Source organism: Pteropus alecto, unplaced genomic scaffold (genome assembly GCF_000325575.1).
Source record: "Pteropus alecto unplaced genomic scaffold, ASM32557v1 scaffold98, whole genome shotgun sequence".
NCBI lineage: Eukaryota > Metazoa > Chordata > Mammalia > Chiroptera > Pteropodidae > Pteropus > Pteropus alecto.
In genome coordinates this window covers 3,675,165-3,688,304 of record NW_006443570.1, presented here as the reverse complement: position 1 = coordinate 3,688,304, position 13,140 = coordinate 3,675,165, and the positions used below count along the sequence as shown (strand labels likewise).

At 43.7% G+C, this 13,140-nt stretch overlaps 1 protein-coding gene and 1 long non-coding RNA gene across 4 annotated transcripts in view; one reads left to right on the top strand and one right to left on the bottom strand.

Annotated features, from left to right (window-relative positions):
* The window catches only part of LOC107196601, a 29,606-nt gene extending 16,965 nt beyond the window's left edge, over positions 1-12,641 (top strand). For all 3 annotated transcript variants that reach the window (XR_001518057.2, XR_001518058.2, XR_001518056.2), the window contains exons 3-4: positions 3,976-4,064; positions 10,474-12,641. This is a non-coding gene — a long non-coding RNA (uncharacterized LOC107196601). The remainder of the gene's footprint in view (positions 1-3,975; positions 4,065-10,473) is intronic.
* SP2 (Sp2 transcription factor) overlaps positions 1-13,140 on the bottom strand; it is a 24,039-nt gene that overhangs the window by 10,456 nt on the left and 443 nt on the right. The gene's annotated exons all lie outside the window — the stretch shown is intronic.

Genomic DNA, 13,140 nt, shown 5'->3' with positions numbered 1-13,140 from the left:
GGTTTCGGTAACTAAGCTGTGCCACCTAAGGGAGTCCTCTCTGTGGGGCAGTGCCCACTCTCTCTAGCTAGATCAGAACCCCTACATGGTGGGTGGGGGTGCCCCATATTTAATCTTCTAGCTCTGACCCAAGCTTCTCGCTGTTGTAGCCAGATGCCAAACCAGCCTGACAGACATTTCCCTCAACCAGGATCCCTAACAAGGACATACCTACTCCATGTGAAAGTCTTGGGTGTTTATGCTCAGCCTTTACCACAAAGGCCCAACGCCCAGGTACTGATCTATAGCATACGGGGAATTGCTTTACATGATTTACGCTTTTACATAGGACAATACATATGGCCCCATACTAGGTATCACCTCATCAGCCCCATAGGTATCACCAAGACTAGGAAGCTAATCACTAAATATAATAAGAATGAAAATAGAGTAAATTCTACTTTTGTTTAAACATATATATTTCTATGTATGCATATAGCAGGAAAAAAATCTTAAAATTTTAAAAATATTAAAAGCCATTATGGTGGCTGGATTTGGCTTGACTTCAAAGAATTTTCTCCTTGTTTTTCTTATTTTGTCATTTTCCCACAATGAATACACTCTATTGTACTTTTTAAAAAAATAATGTTGAGGAAGCAATGAAGGGAATCTCTAAACTTAAGTTTCATCTAAGAGAAATATAAAATAGGTAAAATGGAAATCATGAGAATTTGGGGTGGGGGGGCAATCTAAGCCATCTTATAATTCATGAATCGTTAAGGAAAAGGGCACTGGGCAGAGTCAGACTTGTACCCAGAGCTTTGGAGAGCAGATTTCAAGGTGTACGGAAACAAGAAGGGTATGGCTTCAGAGACTTGAAAAGGCAGAATGGCTCAGGCGTTGAGCCCCTGTTGGGTATCTGTCAAGAGGAGGCTAGAGGTCGGGGAGAAAGTGGAACCATTCCATTTTGGGGTGGGTCCCAGGACCAGGGCCTCTGGCTTCTCTCTTTGGGAGAAAAATTCTTAAATGGGAAAAGGTAAAGGAAAGGTGAAGGGGGGACTGAACCCAGGATAGACGATGGACACCAATGCCTTAAAATGGTTTCCAGGCCCAAAGGCCAAACAAACTGCACTCCAGACTGGAAGAGACTTTGCAGCAAACCTGCAAGCTCTGTGAGGAGCCAGAGGCAGCTCTAGGCAAAATCCAGAGTATAGGTAGATCCTGAAATATTACAGACACTGATCCCTGGCAAACTCCTAGGACAAATGATTGAACAGTACTACGATTACTGAGGAAGTAAGGAAGAAGTGATCATAAGGAACAGGCAAAGGGTTGCAAAAAACATGTCATGCTGAACAAATCTGTTTTATGGGGTATGAGTTGGATACGTGAGGAGAACGATACACACTGTGCATTTTCTTTTAACAAGACATTGGACATTTTCATAATACTCTTCTGACCAAGAAGGAAAAACACTGCAGGCAGGATGATAGTCTAGTTTGGGGGCTAAGATGAACGTGCCTCCACGCTGTCCTGAGACCATTGCCGCTCCAAGGTCAACCAGGTGTCTCAAACTAGGGATAGGTTCCAGGACCACAGTCTGCAGGCTTCTCCTTGGAGCCTCAAGCTTTCTTTACCAGAATGTTTTATTCCTGTGTTTTCCCTGTGAAGATCATCTTTTAAAAATGAACAAATACTATAGATCAGTGAGTGACTGCTGCTTAGCCATTTTCCCATTTGCCCCGAGTATACTTGCCAGCAGCTCTTGCAGCTGCAGCATTTACCCTGAGATAACTCAAGGATTACAGTCCTAACCTTACTCTCAAAGTTTGCCATGAAATACCTTGCTTTTGTTATTATTATTTTCATATTGCTCTAGCATATGAAAGACTATATATAGCATATAGTCTTTGGAAAGACATCATTCTATTTATAGCATTCTGTTTTTAGTAGTGGTATTTCCATTTACAAAATACAGTAATTCTCAATTGCTGAAAATGTCAAATCCTAGAAAACGTAGCACTCCTACATGTCATGTTAAATGAACGCTGGCCGCGAGCTGCACTTTTTTTCTAAACAGGAAAAGGGCTAACCGAGATTTGTACATTTCAGGGCCTATGTGTGTGCGTGTTTACAACTATATTGGTGCCAAGTGGCACCACTCTAACTGTGTAGGCTAATTAAGACAACTTAATTCTGTGCATTTAACTCATGATGCATTTGTGCAAAAGTTAAGGGATGCTGGCTCTCCAGAAGCATGGGATGACTGTGTCACTAGGCAGTAGACACTGCACAGTGGGCCTGAGGAACTCAAGAAGCCCAAAGTGTCAAGTCTGTGCCATGTTCATGCTGACAGCAGCAATTCAGGTTCAATCAAATGTCATCCTCCCAGAATTATGTTGTCGATTTACTGGCTTTTTTGTAGGTATTAATTTTATAGGAACTAGATCAATGAGGTGATACACTAATACATGTATGTAATTAAGTTACAGCATTACAATGAAAACAATCCAGATTGACTCAAAAATATTTTTTCTTTACAGCAGTGAGGTTCAAACTATTTAGATGATGAACCACAATTATAAAAACAATTTACATCAAAACCCAGTGTGCACGCACATCCACACATCCACCCACAACTTCCCTTGCCTGTCCTGTGCTCATGCAATAAGAGTTACCGGAGACAAAATATGCCCTTACTACATGTGATAGACTTTGATATTTTTCTACTCTACTTCATATTTTAAAATACTGGTTGTGACTCACTAAATCGAGTTTGTGCCCTAGAGGCTGGTAAATGCACTTCAGAGTAGCCTATCCACCTCCCAAGTTTGGACAACTATGCAAAAACCTAGAAGGCAAATTCAACCTGCAAATGTCTGAAAAGGACTGTAAGCATAATGGGTGTTAGGATTAAAGTTCAAAGAGATCATAAAAAACTGGTATGTACAGGAGGCTTCAGACCTGAGAATTCGGACAATGCCGGCCGCCAGTGGGAAGTCTGGGGCATTCTTCTCAGTCCCACTGCACCATTTGTAAAACAGAGGTAATGTCATCCTCATGAGATTCCAAGGGGTGTCAGTAATTAATGTGAAAAGCCTTGAGCACATAGTGGGTGATCAGTGGTGGTTTAAAATTTAAAGTTGTGTAAATCCTGCACTTAGGTTAAAAAGCAAAAATCACATGCATATATAGGACAGGAAGACAGAGAGCTTAATAGTGAGTCTTATGTGAAAAAGCCCCAGTGGTTTTTGACTCAAAGCTAAATGGGAACCAAAAGAATCTAGATGAGGTTGCCAAAAAAGCTACTGGATTGCATTTCCAAAAGTTCAATCACAGAAGAAAAATGATAGTCCTAGTGTGTTCTGCCCACTTGGACCACATCTGGAGTGTCAGGTTTCATTCTGAGGGACATTCTGAAAGGGGAATTTGCAATGTGAGCTGGTTCGGAGGAGAGCATCAATGGTTGTGATCAGGATGCCAGAGCAGCAATATCCACCAGAGTTTTTATTCCATCTGTGGGTTCAAAGGGCGGGTACCAAGACTTCAGGGTGGAAATTTCGAGACGGCAGATTTGAGATTAATAGAAGGGAAAACTTTCAAAAGATGGAATCGGTTGCTTTTTGAGGTAATGTTCTCCCTTCTCTAGAACCATTTAGCCAGAGGCAAGATGTATCTGAGATGGGATGTCTAGATGGGGTAGGAAGTTGGACTGAAAAATCTTACCTTTAGGATTTTTATAATTCTCAAACCGCATTGCTGATAAAAACAGAAGATGACTTAGTTGCTGGCGGGGCTGGGAACGGAAGGCAGAGGCTCTCTCAGAAGGCTCCCTGGGCTCAGGTTCACTTAGCTAAAATTGGTGGGTGACTCCCTAAGACATCCTCTGTTGCAAAACAGAAGGACACCGGAACAGGACAGAGTACAAGCAAAATGAAAACTGGCCTAGTGCTTCTAACTCATCTCCCTTTCCCATCTTCCTCTCTCCCTCTGCAGTCATTATTACTCTGGACCCAAACTGTTTGGAGATCCGGCTGGGGCCTGAGTGAGTCTTCAGTTAGGAAGCTGCATCAGAATCTACTGAAGTAAGTTGCAGACTGCTGGCGCTGGACCTCGCACTATTTCAATTTGGTTTCATTTTCCTCCCTAGCTAGCTCTTGAAATACTCCCTAGACTGCAAACCAATGTAAGTAGCTCTCCTAGTATCATTCAGAGCTTTGTGGCCCTTACAGACCTGGGCAAACAGAGACCAATCACCCTACCATGGCAGAATTACATCCTGAGATTAAGCATGAAAAGGAAAAGAGAAGCATTTCCAGTTGGTATTTGGAAATGAGAGTGGTTAAGAAGTAGCATAGATATGTAACTGCAAGACTATGATCAAAGTACTTTAAAACTCATTAATTTGGGACTTTATATTTAAAATGTGTAATTTGGACATAAATTGTGCTTAACTTTTCCTTCATACTATTCAAAGTGAGGCTAAATAGTGTATGAAGAATGCAAAAGGACTCTTAGGCAGTTATGTAATTGTTTTTTTACCACTTCTACCATTTTAATCGTACCCATTTGCTTTCCACAGCAGTTTATATGCGGTCGCTGAAGCCTACATTTAGCGACACTGGCAAGTGGGATTACTGTATATTTCTGAAGGAAAAGGCTGCCTTTATTATTCAAACTCTTCATTAATTCAGGCTGGCTAAAACTTTCCCAACAGTACCATGGCTGATGCAGTTTTACAATGATTTACTATACAAGCAATGGTAGTTCTCTTAGGCTCCAAGGAAAACTTCCAAGGACATCAAAGCATCCAGTGCCTGATAGGCCCACACCTGACTTTCCTTTCCCTATACTGGAAGCCAATTTAATTTCAAGACCAGCAGAAGAGCATCCCCTGAGTACCCTAGCTCTTGATGCGCAGATCATTCATCTCCATCTCCATCCCCTCCAGTTACAGCCTTCTTTCTCACTTGCACACTAGCCGTGGCACTGGGACTTTCACCCCAACTCTCTGCTAACACTGCCCTTGCCCAGGTCACCAAGGACTTCCTCACTGCTAAGTCCAAAAGACCCACTTCAGTTCCTGACCTTTGACCATTCCCACCTCCTTGAAATCCCCATGGATGTTCTCCTACCTCTCTGACCACCTCTTCCCCCTTGTGGGCGCCTCTTCTTTTTGCCACCCCTTAAATACTGATGTTTCTCAACATCTGTTCTTCTCAGCTAATACCTGTTCCATGGGTGCCTGTGCCCATGGAACTCACATGGCTTTGGGTACCTTCCATAGGCTGATGACTCCCAGGTCTGTGTGTGGCCCAGGTCTCTCCTAAGTGCAGACCAGTACATCTAGCCCGCTGTGGGCCTTCCAGTTGGGCGGCCTACACAACTTCCAACACTGAGCTGAAACCTTTGCCCATTCTCTCCCCAGCTTTCTCATCCCCAGCCACCAGGGGCCCTCTTCCAGATTCTTAAAGAACCTTCATCTCTGCCGCTGCCCTTTCCTTGCTAAGAGCTCTTTCTTCTCTTTACTAGCTAACACTTACTCACTCACCCTCAGGACTCAGCCTGTTTTTTTTTTCCCCCCAGCAAAATTTGAGAGCCCACTTTGTAACAGGCATGTCATTTCCTCAGAGAAGCCTTCTAGGATCCCTGAGATGAGGTTAATTTCTCTGGTAACACTCACTACCCATTAAATAATCATGGGCTAAATGTCTCTCTATATACATATTCTTGGGAAGGCCCCCCAGGGAGACCAGGTCTTTCACTGCCGAACTGCTACACCAAGCCTGGTACAGAGCACAGCAGCCTTTCAGTGCCTGCAGGTTGAGTGAATGTCTTTAGTTAAACCAGCCTCTCTTCTGGCGTTTCACGAGACCTGAGCATCATCCTCATCTCCAATCAATCATCAAGTTCTCATGATTCTACCTAAATATAAACCTCTCTCCAGTCTGTCTACTCATTGCTCCTCAACATCATCACCATTATCCTATCATTAACTACCCTGAGTTCAGCCTGAAATACTGCCCAAAGCCTTCAAAAATGGCTTCAAGCTGACCTTGCCCCATCCCATCCAGCCTTCACAATCTGGTGAGAATCTTTTTATCATGCAAATCCTATCTAGCCACTATCCTGATTACACTCTTCAAGAGCTTCCAGTAGATCTTATGATAGGCTTGCAGAGGCATAAACAATCTGACCCCTCCCTCCCCCTTCCCCCTCTACCTCTCTTGCCCTCCAACTTTCCTGAGGCACACTTTAGTTTTTTCTATTTCTGGAACTACCACATGTGTTCTCTCACTTGGAGCCTAAGCATGCTCTCTTCCATTTGTCTATTTCCAGTCCTCCTTCAGAGCTCATTTATCATTCACTTACTCAGCGACACCTTCCTGAGCTCTTCCCTCCCACCCCCACAAGGTGTGGGGCAAGTGCCCCTGCTATAGGCCAGGTAGGGGCTGGGCCCCACAGCACCCTTCACAGCACTTTCGCCCACCATACGGGATGGAGTGTGTCTCTGCCCTAGGGGTTTTAACACGGGCTGACTCAGGGAACACCATATAACAGGAAGAGGCCACAGTGGGACCCCAAAGCCCTGGCCATCAGACTAGGGGTTGGTACCACTGGTTTTTCACTTGAGAACACTACTCTTGAGACAGGGAATAAGAGAGAAAAGAAACCTAAAGAAATACCACACATTAGAAGCTCTTTTCTTTCTGGGAAAGAAATTGGCTCAAACTTCATAGCCAGGCCTTGTGGGTACTCAGCTTTTTTTTTTTTTCCCCCCCTCATGAGTTCCTACCATCCTAGCTATGGCATTCTTGGCCTCCTGCTATGGTATTTCCTCTGGAGGAATTTCACTCTGCACAAACAGTCCTGCTGCCTATTTTGGTCAGCTCAGCTGGGCCTAAAGCCAACAAAACAGTTTCTAAGCCTAGTCTTTCCCAGTTGCCTAGCCTGGAAGTATTCAGAGCTGGTAAGGGAAAAGCAAGCCAGGCTGGTTTTAGACAACAAAGTTGGATCTCAAAGGGAGCTGATAAATGGGCTAAGGGAACTGGCTTGTGAATGACTCCAAATTGCACTGAGCATTTCTGAGAAGCAAATTTCCAGCAATCATAATAACTATATAAAACAAGCTCGAAAACAACAAAAGGAATTTCTTTGACTCTTATTAAATAAGAACAACTCTGGGTAGTGCCTTGCTAATGTCACAGACCAAAGGAAGAAGTAAAGAAGGGAGACCTTGGCTCTACTCACACCTAACTGAGCTGTCCATTCTTTCCTACTCCCAACTTTGACCGCAGCCTCAGCCCATGACCTTGATGTATGTCCACAATTTCATCAAGAAATTAAATTCCCTTCATTAGAGAAGATCCATTATTTCTTTTTTTTCAAGCAGAACTCATTGTAAGAGACACCTATATTTGCTGTCCCTAATTTCTCTCCTGCCAGTCTTTCTTGAACCTGCACTAACCAGGCTGCCCACTCCCCATCCACACCACAAAAACTGCTCATGTCACCGGTGACCTCTAATGGTTCATTCTTAGACCTCATCTTATGTGTTGATCTGGCAGTTGACCCCTCTTCCTCCTTGAAACACTTTCTTGACTTGGCTTCAGGACCCACTTGCCAAGTGGGCTTCCTACCTCTCGGGCTACTTCTAAGACTTCTTTGCTGGGCCCTCCCTCCTCTCAAATTCTAAATGGTTGGGCTGCTCCAGGGCTCAGCCTTGGAACCTGTTTTTCTTCTGTCTACACCTATTTCCTGGGTGACTTCCTGCAGTCTAGTCACTTTAAAAACCTATAACATATAGGTTCTATATAATGATAAGTTCAAGACTTGTATCTTCAGACTTGTATCTCCGACTGCCTACTGAAGTCTCCACTTGAATGTATTAATAAATATCTCAAATCTAACTAGCCTCAAACAGGGCTAATGATATCATTCCAATTCTGTGCCTCCTTCAAACTTCCCCACTGCAGTGAATGGAACTCCAGTCCTTCAATTGCTCAGCCCAAAACCTTGGGAGTCATCCTCAACCCTTTTTTTCCACACTCTGCATTTCAGTCAGCAAACACAGCTCTACCTTCAAAGTATATTTGGAATCTGATTGATTGCTTCCACCACTACCTTTTGTTATCACTCAGGTTGAGGTCCCCATCATCTCTGCCTTGATAACTGCAAAGGCCTCCTTCCTGGCTGGGCTTCTGACCTTGTTCCAGTCAGTCTATTCTCAACAAGCATCCAGTGAGATACATCAAACTTAAATCATGACATTATTTCTCTGCTCTCATTCAAAGTAAGAGCCCCGCAAAAGCATCTATCTCCCATTTAAAGAGCCCAAGTCCCCACAGAGACACATAGGGCCCTATGTGACTTGTCTCCTGTGACCTCTTTGACCTGTCCCCTATCACTGTTTCAGCCATAAGGGTCTGCCTCTCTGTTGTTCCTGAACTTGCCAGGTATGGTCCCTTCTCAGGGCCTTTGCACTTGAGGTTCTCTCTGCTTGAGTGCTCACCCTCTCTCTGTCTCTCATGTCAGATTGAGCATGGCTCAATCTCTCCCCTTCTTCATGATTTTACTCAAATGTTCCTTTCTCATGGAGACCTTCCCTAACTGCCCTATATAAACTGCACCTTCACATTCTTCCTATCCTTTGTTCTATTTTTCTCCTTAGCACTTTATTGTCTAATATCTACTAGTTACGATTTATTGTCTCCTACTAAGATGGACTTCTGCCTTCCCCACTGATATACTTCTCTACTTGGCACAGAGTACATGCTCAATATATATTTGTTGAATGGATGAATGAATCCTGGATGTTGCAGAGTGGGAGAGCCTAAATGAAGTTTAAGAACCAAAGGAGAAAACCTACAGATTTGCATATCCTGGCACTCAGCTGGGATTTGCTCACTAGGTCAACTCAGCTAATCCAGTCCCAGATGGAACTCTCTCTCAAACCCACCAGTCATCTCACACAGGATGAACGCCTGTGCGTGGGCCAGTTCATCCTGCTCCTGGACAAATATCACAAAGCACACACATCACCACACACCAGGAAATACATTTCAATGCTTCTTTCAATTAACACATATTGGGGGGAAGTTCTTTTCTGAGTTAAGATAATCAGGATATCTGCTATATGAATACCTCTTATCCGTCTCCATCCTGAATTCCTCTCCCCAAAATGTAACTGTGTCATTAGCTAGTATGCATAATGCCTGGGTCACACACCATCATATTAGAAGGGAATCTGGAGAACTGAGTGGGGACATGGAACAGCTGGGGATAGTGAGAACTCTTCATTCTGACAGAAGCAGTCCGAGAAAATAGTGTAAGGAATACTGGGCCTCAGAATTATCTTGGAGAACAAGAGGATAAAGGAATCCAAATTATACCTCCCCCCCTCCACACCCCTAAAGAATATCATTATGTAAAAACACATGTTCTCTCTGCTTTGGCACATTTATTTCTGAGTCAATCCCTGGGTTATGATCGGCTTGAAATGAGTGATGACTTCATTTCCCCAGGGCAAGAGAGGGGTGGCTTACCAATTACTTTTCTGAAGGCTGGGAAATGTTTTGGTCTGTTTTTAGGCTAATCTGAGACTTCCAATTAGACACAGACCAAAAGCAGAAATCTTCTACTTACAATCACACGGCCCTGCCTGTTGTCTCTTATTCACTGTTCAGTCTATGAGGGGACACTTTGTGATTCCACCAAGTCCCATAGGAGAGGTAACAAATACCTCAAAGAGGAAGCTCTAGAAAGAGGACATTCGAGGGCCAGTGCCTACTGGTTCCTGAGCCATTTTCACCCCCTGGCTGAGATGAAAGAGGGCATCTAACAGTCTAGGGACAAACTTATCTTAGAGCCCTTAGCAATCTCAAGGGCCCTTTAAGCCCTTGTCAAAAACAATAGTCACCCAAGCTAAACCTCTTCATTGTGATGTACTCAGGCTTCTGGCTAGGTACAGCTCACAATTTTGATGTTGAAACAAATTGTAGCTAAGGAATGAGATGTCCAAAGGAAGGATTCAAACAGTTGGGTCTGTAAGCATGCTCCTCCCATGACACAAACAGCCTTGACATCTCCACGCTGCTCAGAGCAACACTACTCACCGGGGCAAACTGAGAAACATCTGGGCACTTAGCCCTTTCATACTCCCTTGCTCCTGAGCACAGCCCACCCAGATGAGAAGCACAGTAATCTCCTGTGCCAGTGGCTGCCTCGGAGCATCTGGAAAGAGCGCTTCCTAGACAGGAAGTGGAAGCTGCGGCTTTCTCCAGGCTATGAGCACTGACTTTGAGCTTGCTTCTGGGCTCTCTCTTCAGCAGTAGAAAAATCAGTTTTCCATTCTGGAATCCTGTCAACTGCAACAAATCCACCAGTACCACCTGGAAGCATCTTCTCAAGGGTACTCTCTAATCCTGTTCCTACTTAGGCTGACAATGCCCTTGAGTCAGTAATGTCTCATGTTTTCACTTTCTTTCTCCCCAGTTCCAATAGATAATTGACAGAAAAGTGAGACTCCCTACCCTGAGGTCTCCTAAGAGAATGCTGCCAGCCAGAAAAAGATATGCTGATGACTGAGGAAGAACTTCTTAGAGAGACTTTCAACTGCATTTCAGAAATATAAAAATCTAAATGCGGACTCTATGAAGGAAGAAATGAGGAGAAAGCTTTTTTCCTCCTTCCTTCAACATGTCTAGAAGTCACACAAGAGTTGTATGTGGATCTAAAACAAAAGCAAGCAAAAACCAAACAAGCAAAAATATCAACAAATGTATTCCATAATTCTGTCCATTTCTCAACCCAGCTTGTACTGGTGAACTTGCTGTGAAGAAGTTCAGAAATTAGTTAAACTATACTAAGGGACACTCCAGATGTATCACCCAATGAACTCATAAGAAAATACTGAAGCTTCTTCATACAGATTTTACTCCAAGTCTGCAGCCCACAAGACTTCAGATTGGACCACGTAATTACTTAAACACAGATGTGTTCATACCACTACATCTCTATAAACTTTTTAATATTCTACCCACCCTTTAAAGCAACGTTTTCTCTGCACATCTTTCATTCTGTGGCCATTGCCCACCCCCTCCAAAACAATTCCTAAATTTTTCAGTCTCTGAAAGAGAGGCTTCTAATTTGTGTGTGTACAGAGAACAGAGGGAGTGAAGTCTTAGAAAAACATGCTACATTTCTGTCACAGAAATGAGGGCGAGTAAGGTCTAGAAGACTTCTGAACCCAAGTCAATAATGGGGTCTAGTAGTTGGGTGCAACAAGCTTACAATGTCTTCACAGGGTTCTAGGTGCTTAAAGTAAGCTTGAGAATTTTCACATACCTATGGCAAAGGCCTGTTCAGGCTACAAGGGACCCTGTAACTTCTCCAAAAAAAAAAAAAATGCTATTAATCAACAAAAGAACTCGAAGGTTCAAGGCCAAGATATCAAAATGAACTACCCTATCTGCTGTTATACCATGAGGGTCCTTACCCAGACATTTGCCAAAACCTTCTTACATCTTCTCCTCTCTTCTACAGGCCTCCAGAGGCCCAAACTTTAATAGAATCTGAGGGGTTGCGGGGAGCTGGCCAGTCTATATGCCATTGACAGTGATGCCAAACTCTTCCTCTTAGAACCAGTTCTCCCTGCTAGGCAGTCAGGTGACAATCCAATTATGAATTAACTCTACTTGGATCTCCATGGCAAAGACTGTCTTAACAGCCTAGCTCGGGGAGATCATAACTATGTCAGACTAGCTTTTTTTTTTCCTTGTTGTTGCTGCTCTTAAACAAAGAGGTTAAGCCTCTGTACAACCAAGTGTTAGAGCCAGAATTAGAAAACTTACCAATCGCCCTAGCCAAAGAAAATCCATTTCCAACAGGCATTAATGCCTATTAGAAGCCACTGAACACTGATATCATCAGCCCAATTCATAGGCTGTCTGACAGATTTGCCCCCTTCATCACACACAAGAGTTTAAAATAAAACAAGTACTTGCAGTTATATTCATTATTGCAGACAAAATATTTGTGTTAGTAATTAAAATTACTTCTATAATGTGGACTCCACTATCATTCCCTTCACAGCCTCTCTGTGAACTGGCCACACCCTAAACTTCCTAGCTCTAAAAATATTAACCAAAATACCAACTCAACACTGAGCCCTCTACTATGATACTTAATGCATTCTGAGGTACAGCATGAGAGTTTTAGACAGTGCATGCCAGTACCTTGAAACAGTCATCACCCTTCTATCTGCAATAAAATCGGTGTAATGGGGGACCACGGACCAATTCATTGCTTAAAGTAGATCTAGTGGCTCCTCCCTATCTCCAGGAACAACATATAAATGAGCAAGAAGTAACCTCAGAAGAAGAAACTAAGTTCCGGGAAATGTACACAGAGAAAAGCCAGACTGTGTTTCTCTGGATCAAGTTAATTAAGAAACACTGAAACAAAACAGTATATTGTAATCAAAACCAAGGAATGCAGTGAAGATAGGTTTCTCAATTGCCCAGAGAAGACACAGTTCCTTTTCAACTAAAATTAGAAAGCCACCAGGAACATAAGACAAAAAGCAGGAGTAAGAGGAGATCCTTAAGTCAGCAATGGGGATAGAGGTGGGGTGGAAGAAAATAAATATCCGTTTTGTTTTATTCTGTTCATCCCGAAGGTTTGTGCCTGGCCTTTGGGGTTCAGCAGGTAACAGGCTAGGAGCTCTGTCAACAAGTTCTTAACCGTCTCACAGTTCTGCTAAGAGCTGGAGGCTCAAGGATTCAAGTGAACACTAAAGGTTTTTGCCCACTTGCAGTCTAAGACGAGAGGTCATCAGCCTAGGGAGTGCCCTCGTGTCCTGATACCATCTCTCGACTGGGATACATTAGTAACCAGGTTGGTTTCTATGGGCCCAGCAATGCCCATGTATGTGGTTGGTGCTGTCTGAATTTCAAGCATTCCTCTGCCCCTCTCTGCACTCGGGAGAGCCCTGACTCGCTGGTGGGCACCTAGAGTTAGAGTAGAGAGTCCCCCCGAACACACAGTGAAAGCGCGAGGAGCGTTGGCCACCTCCTCGGAGCAGACCCAGGCACGACCCACTGGCCGGACAGCTCTGAGGCCGGTCGGCGACTCCGCGGAGGAGGTTGTGGCGGGGTGGGG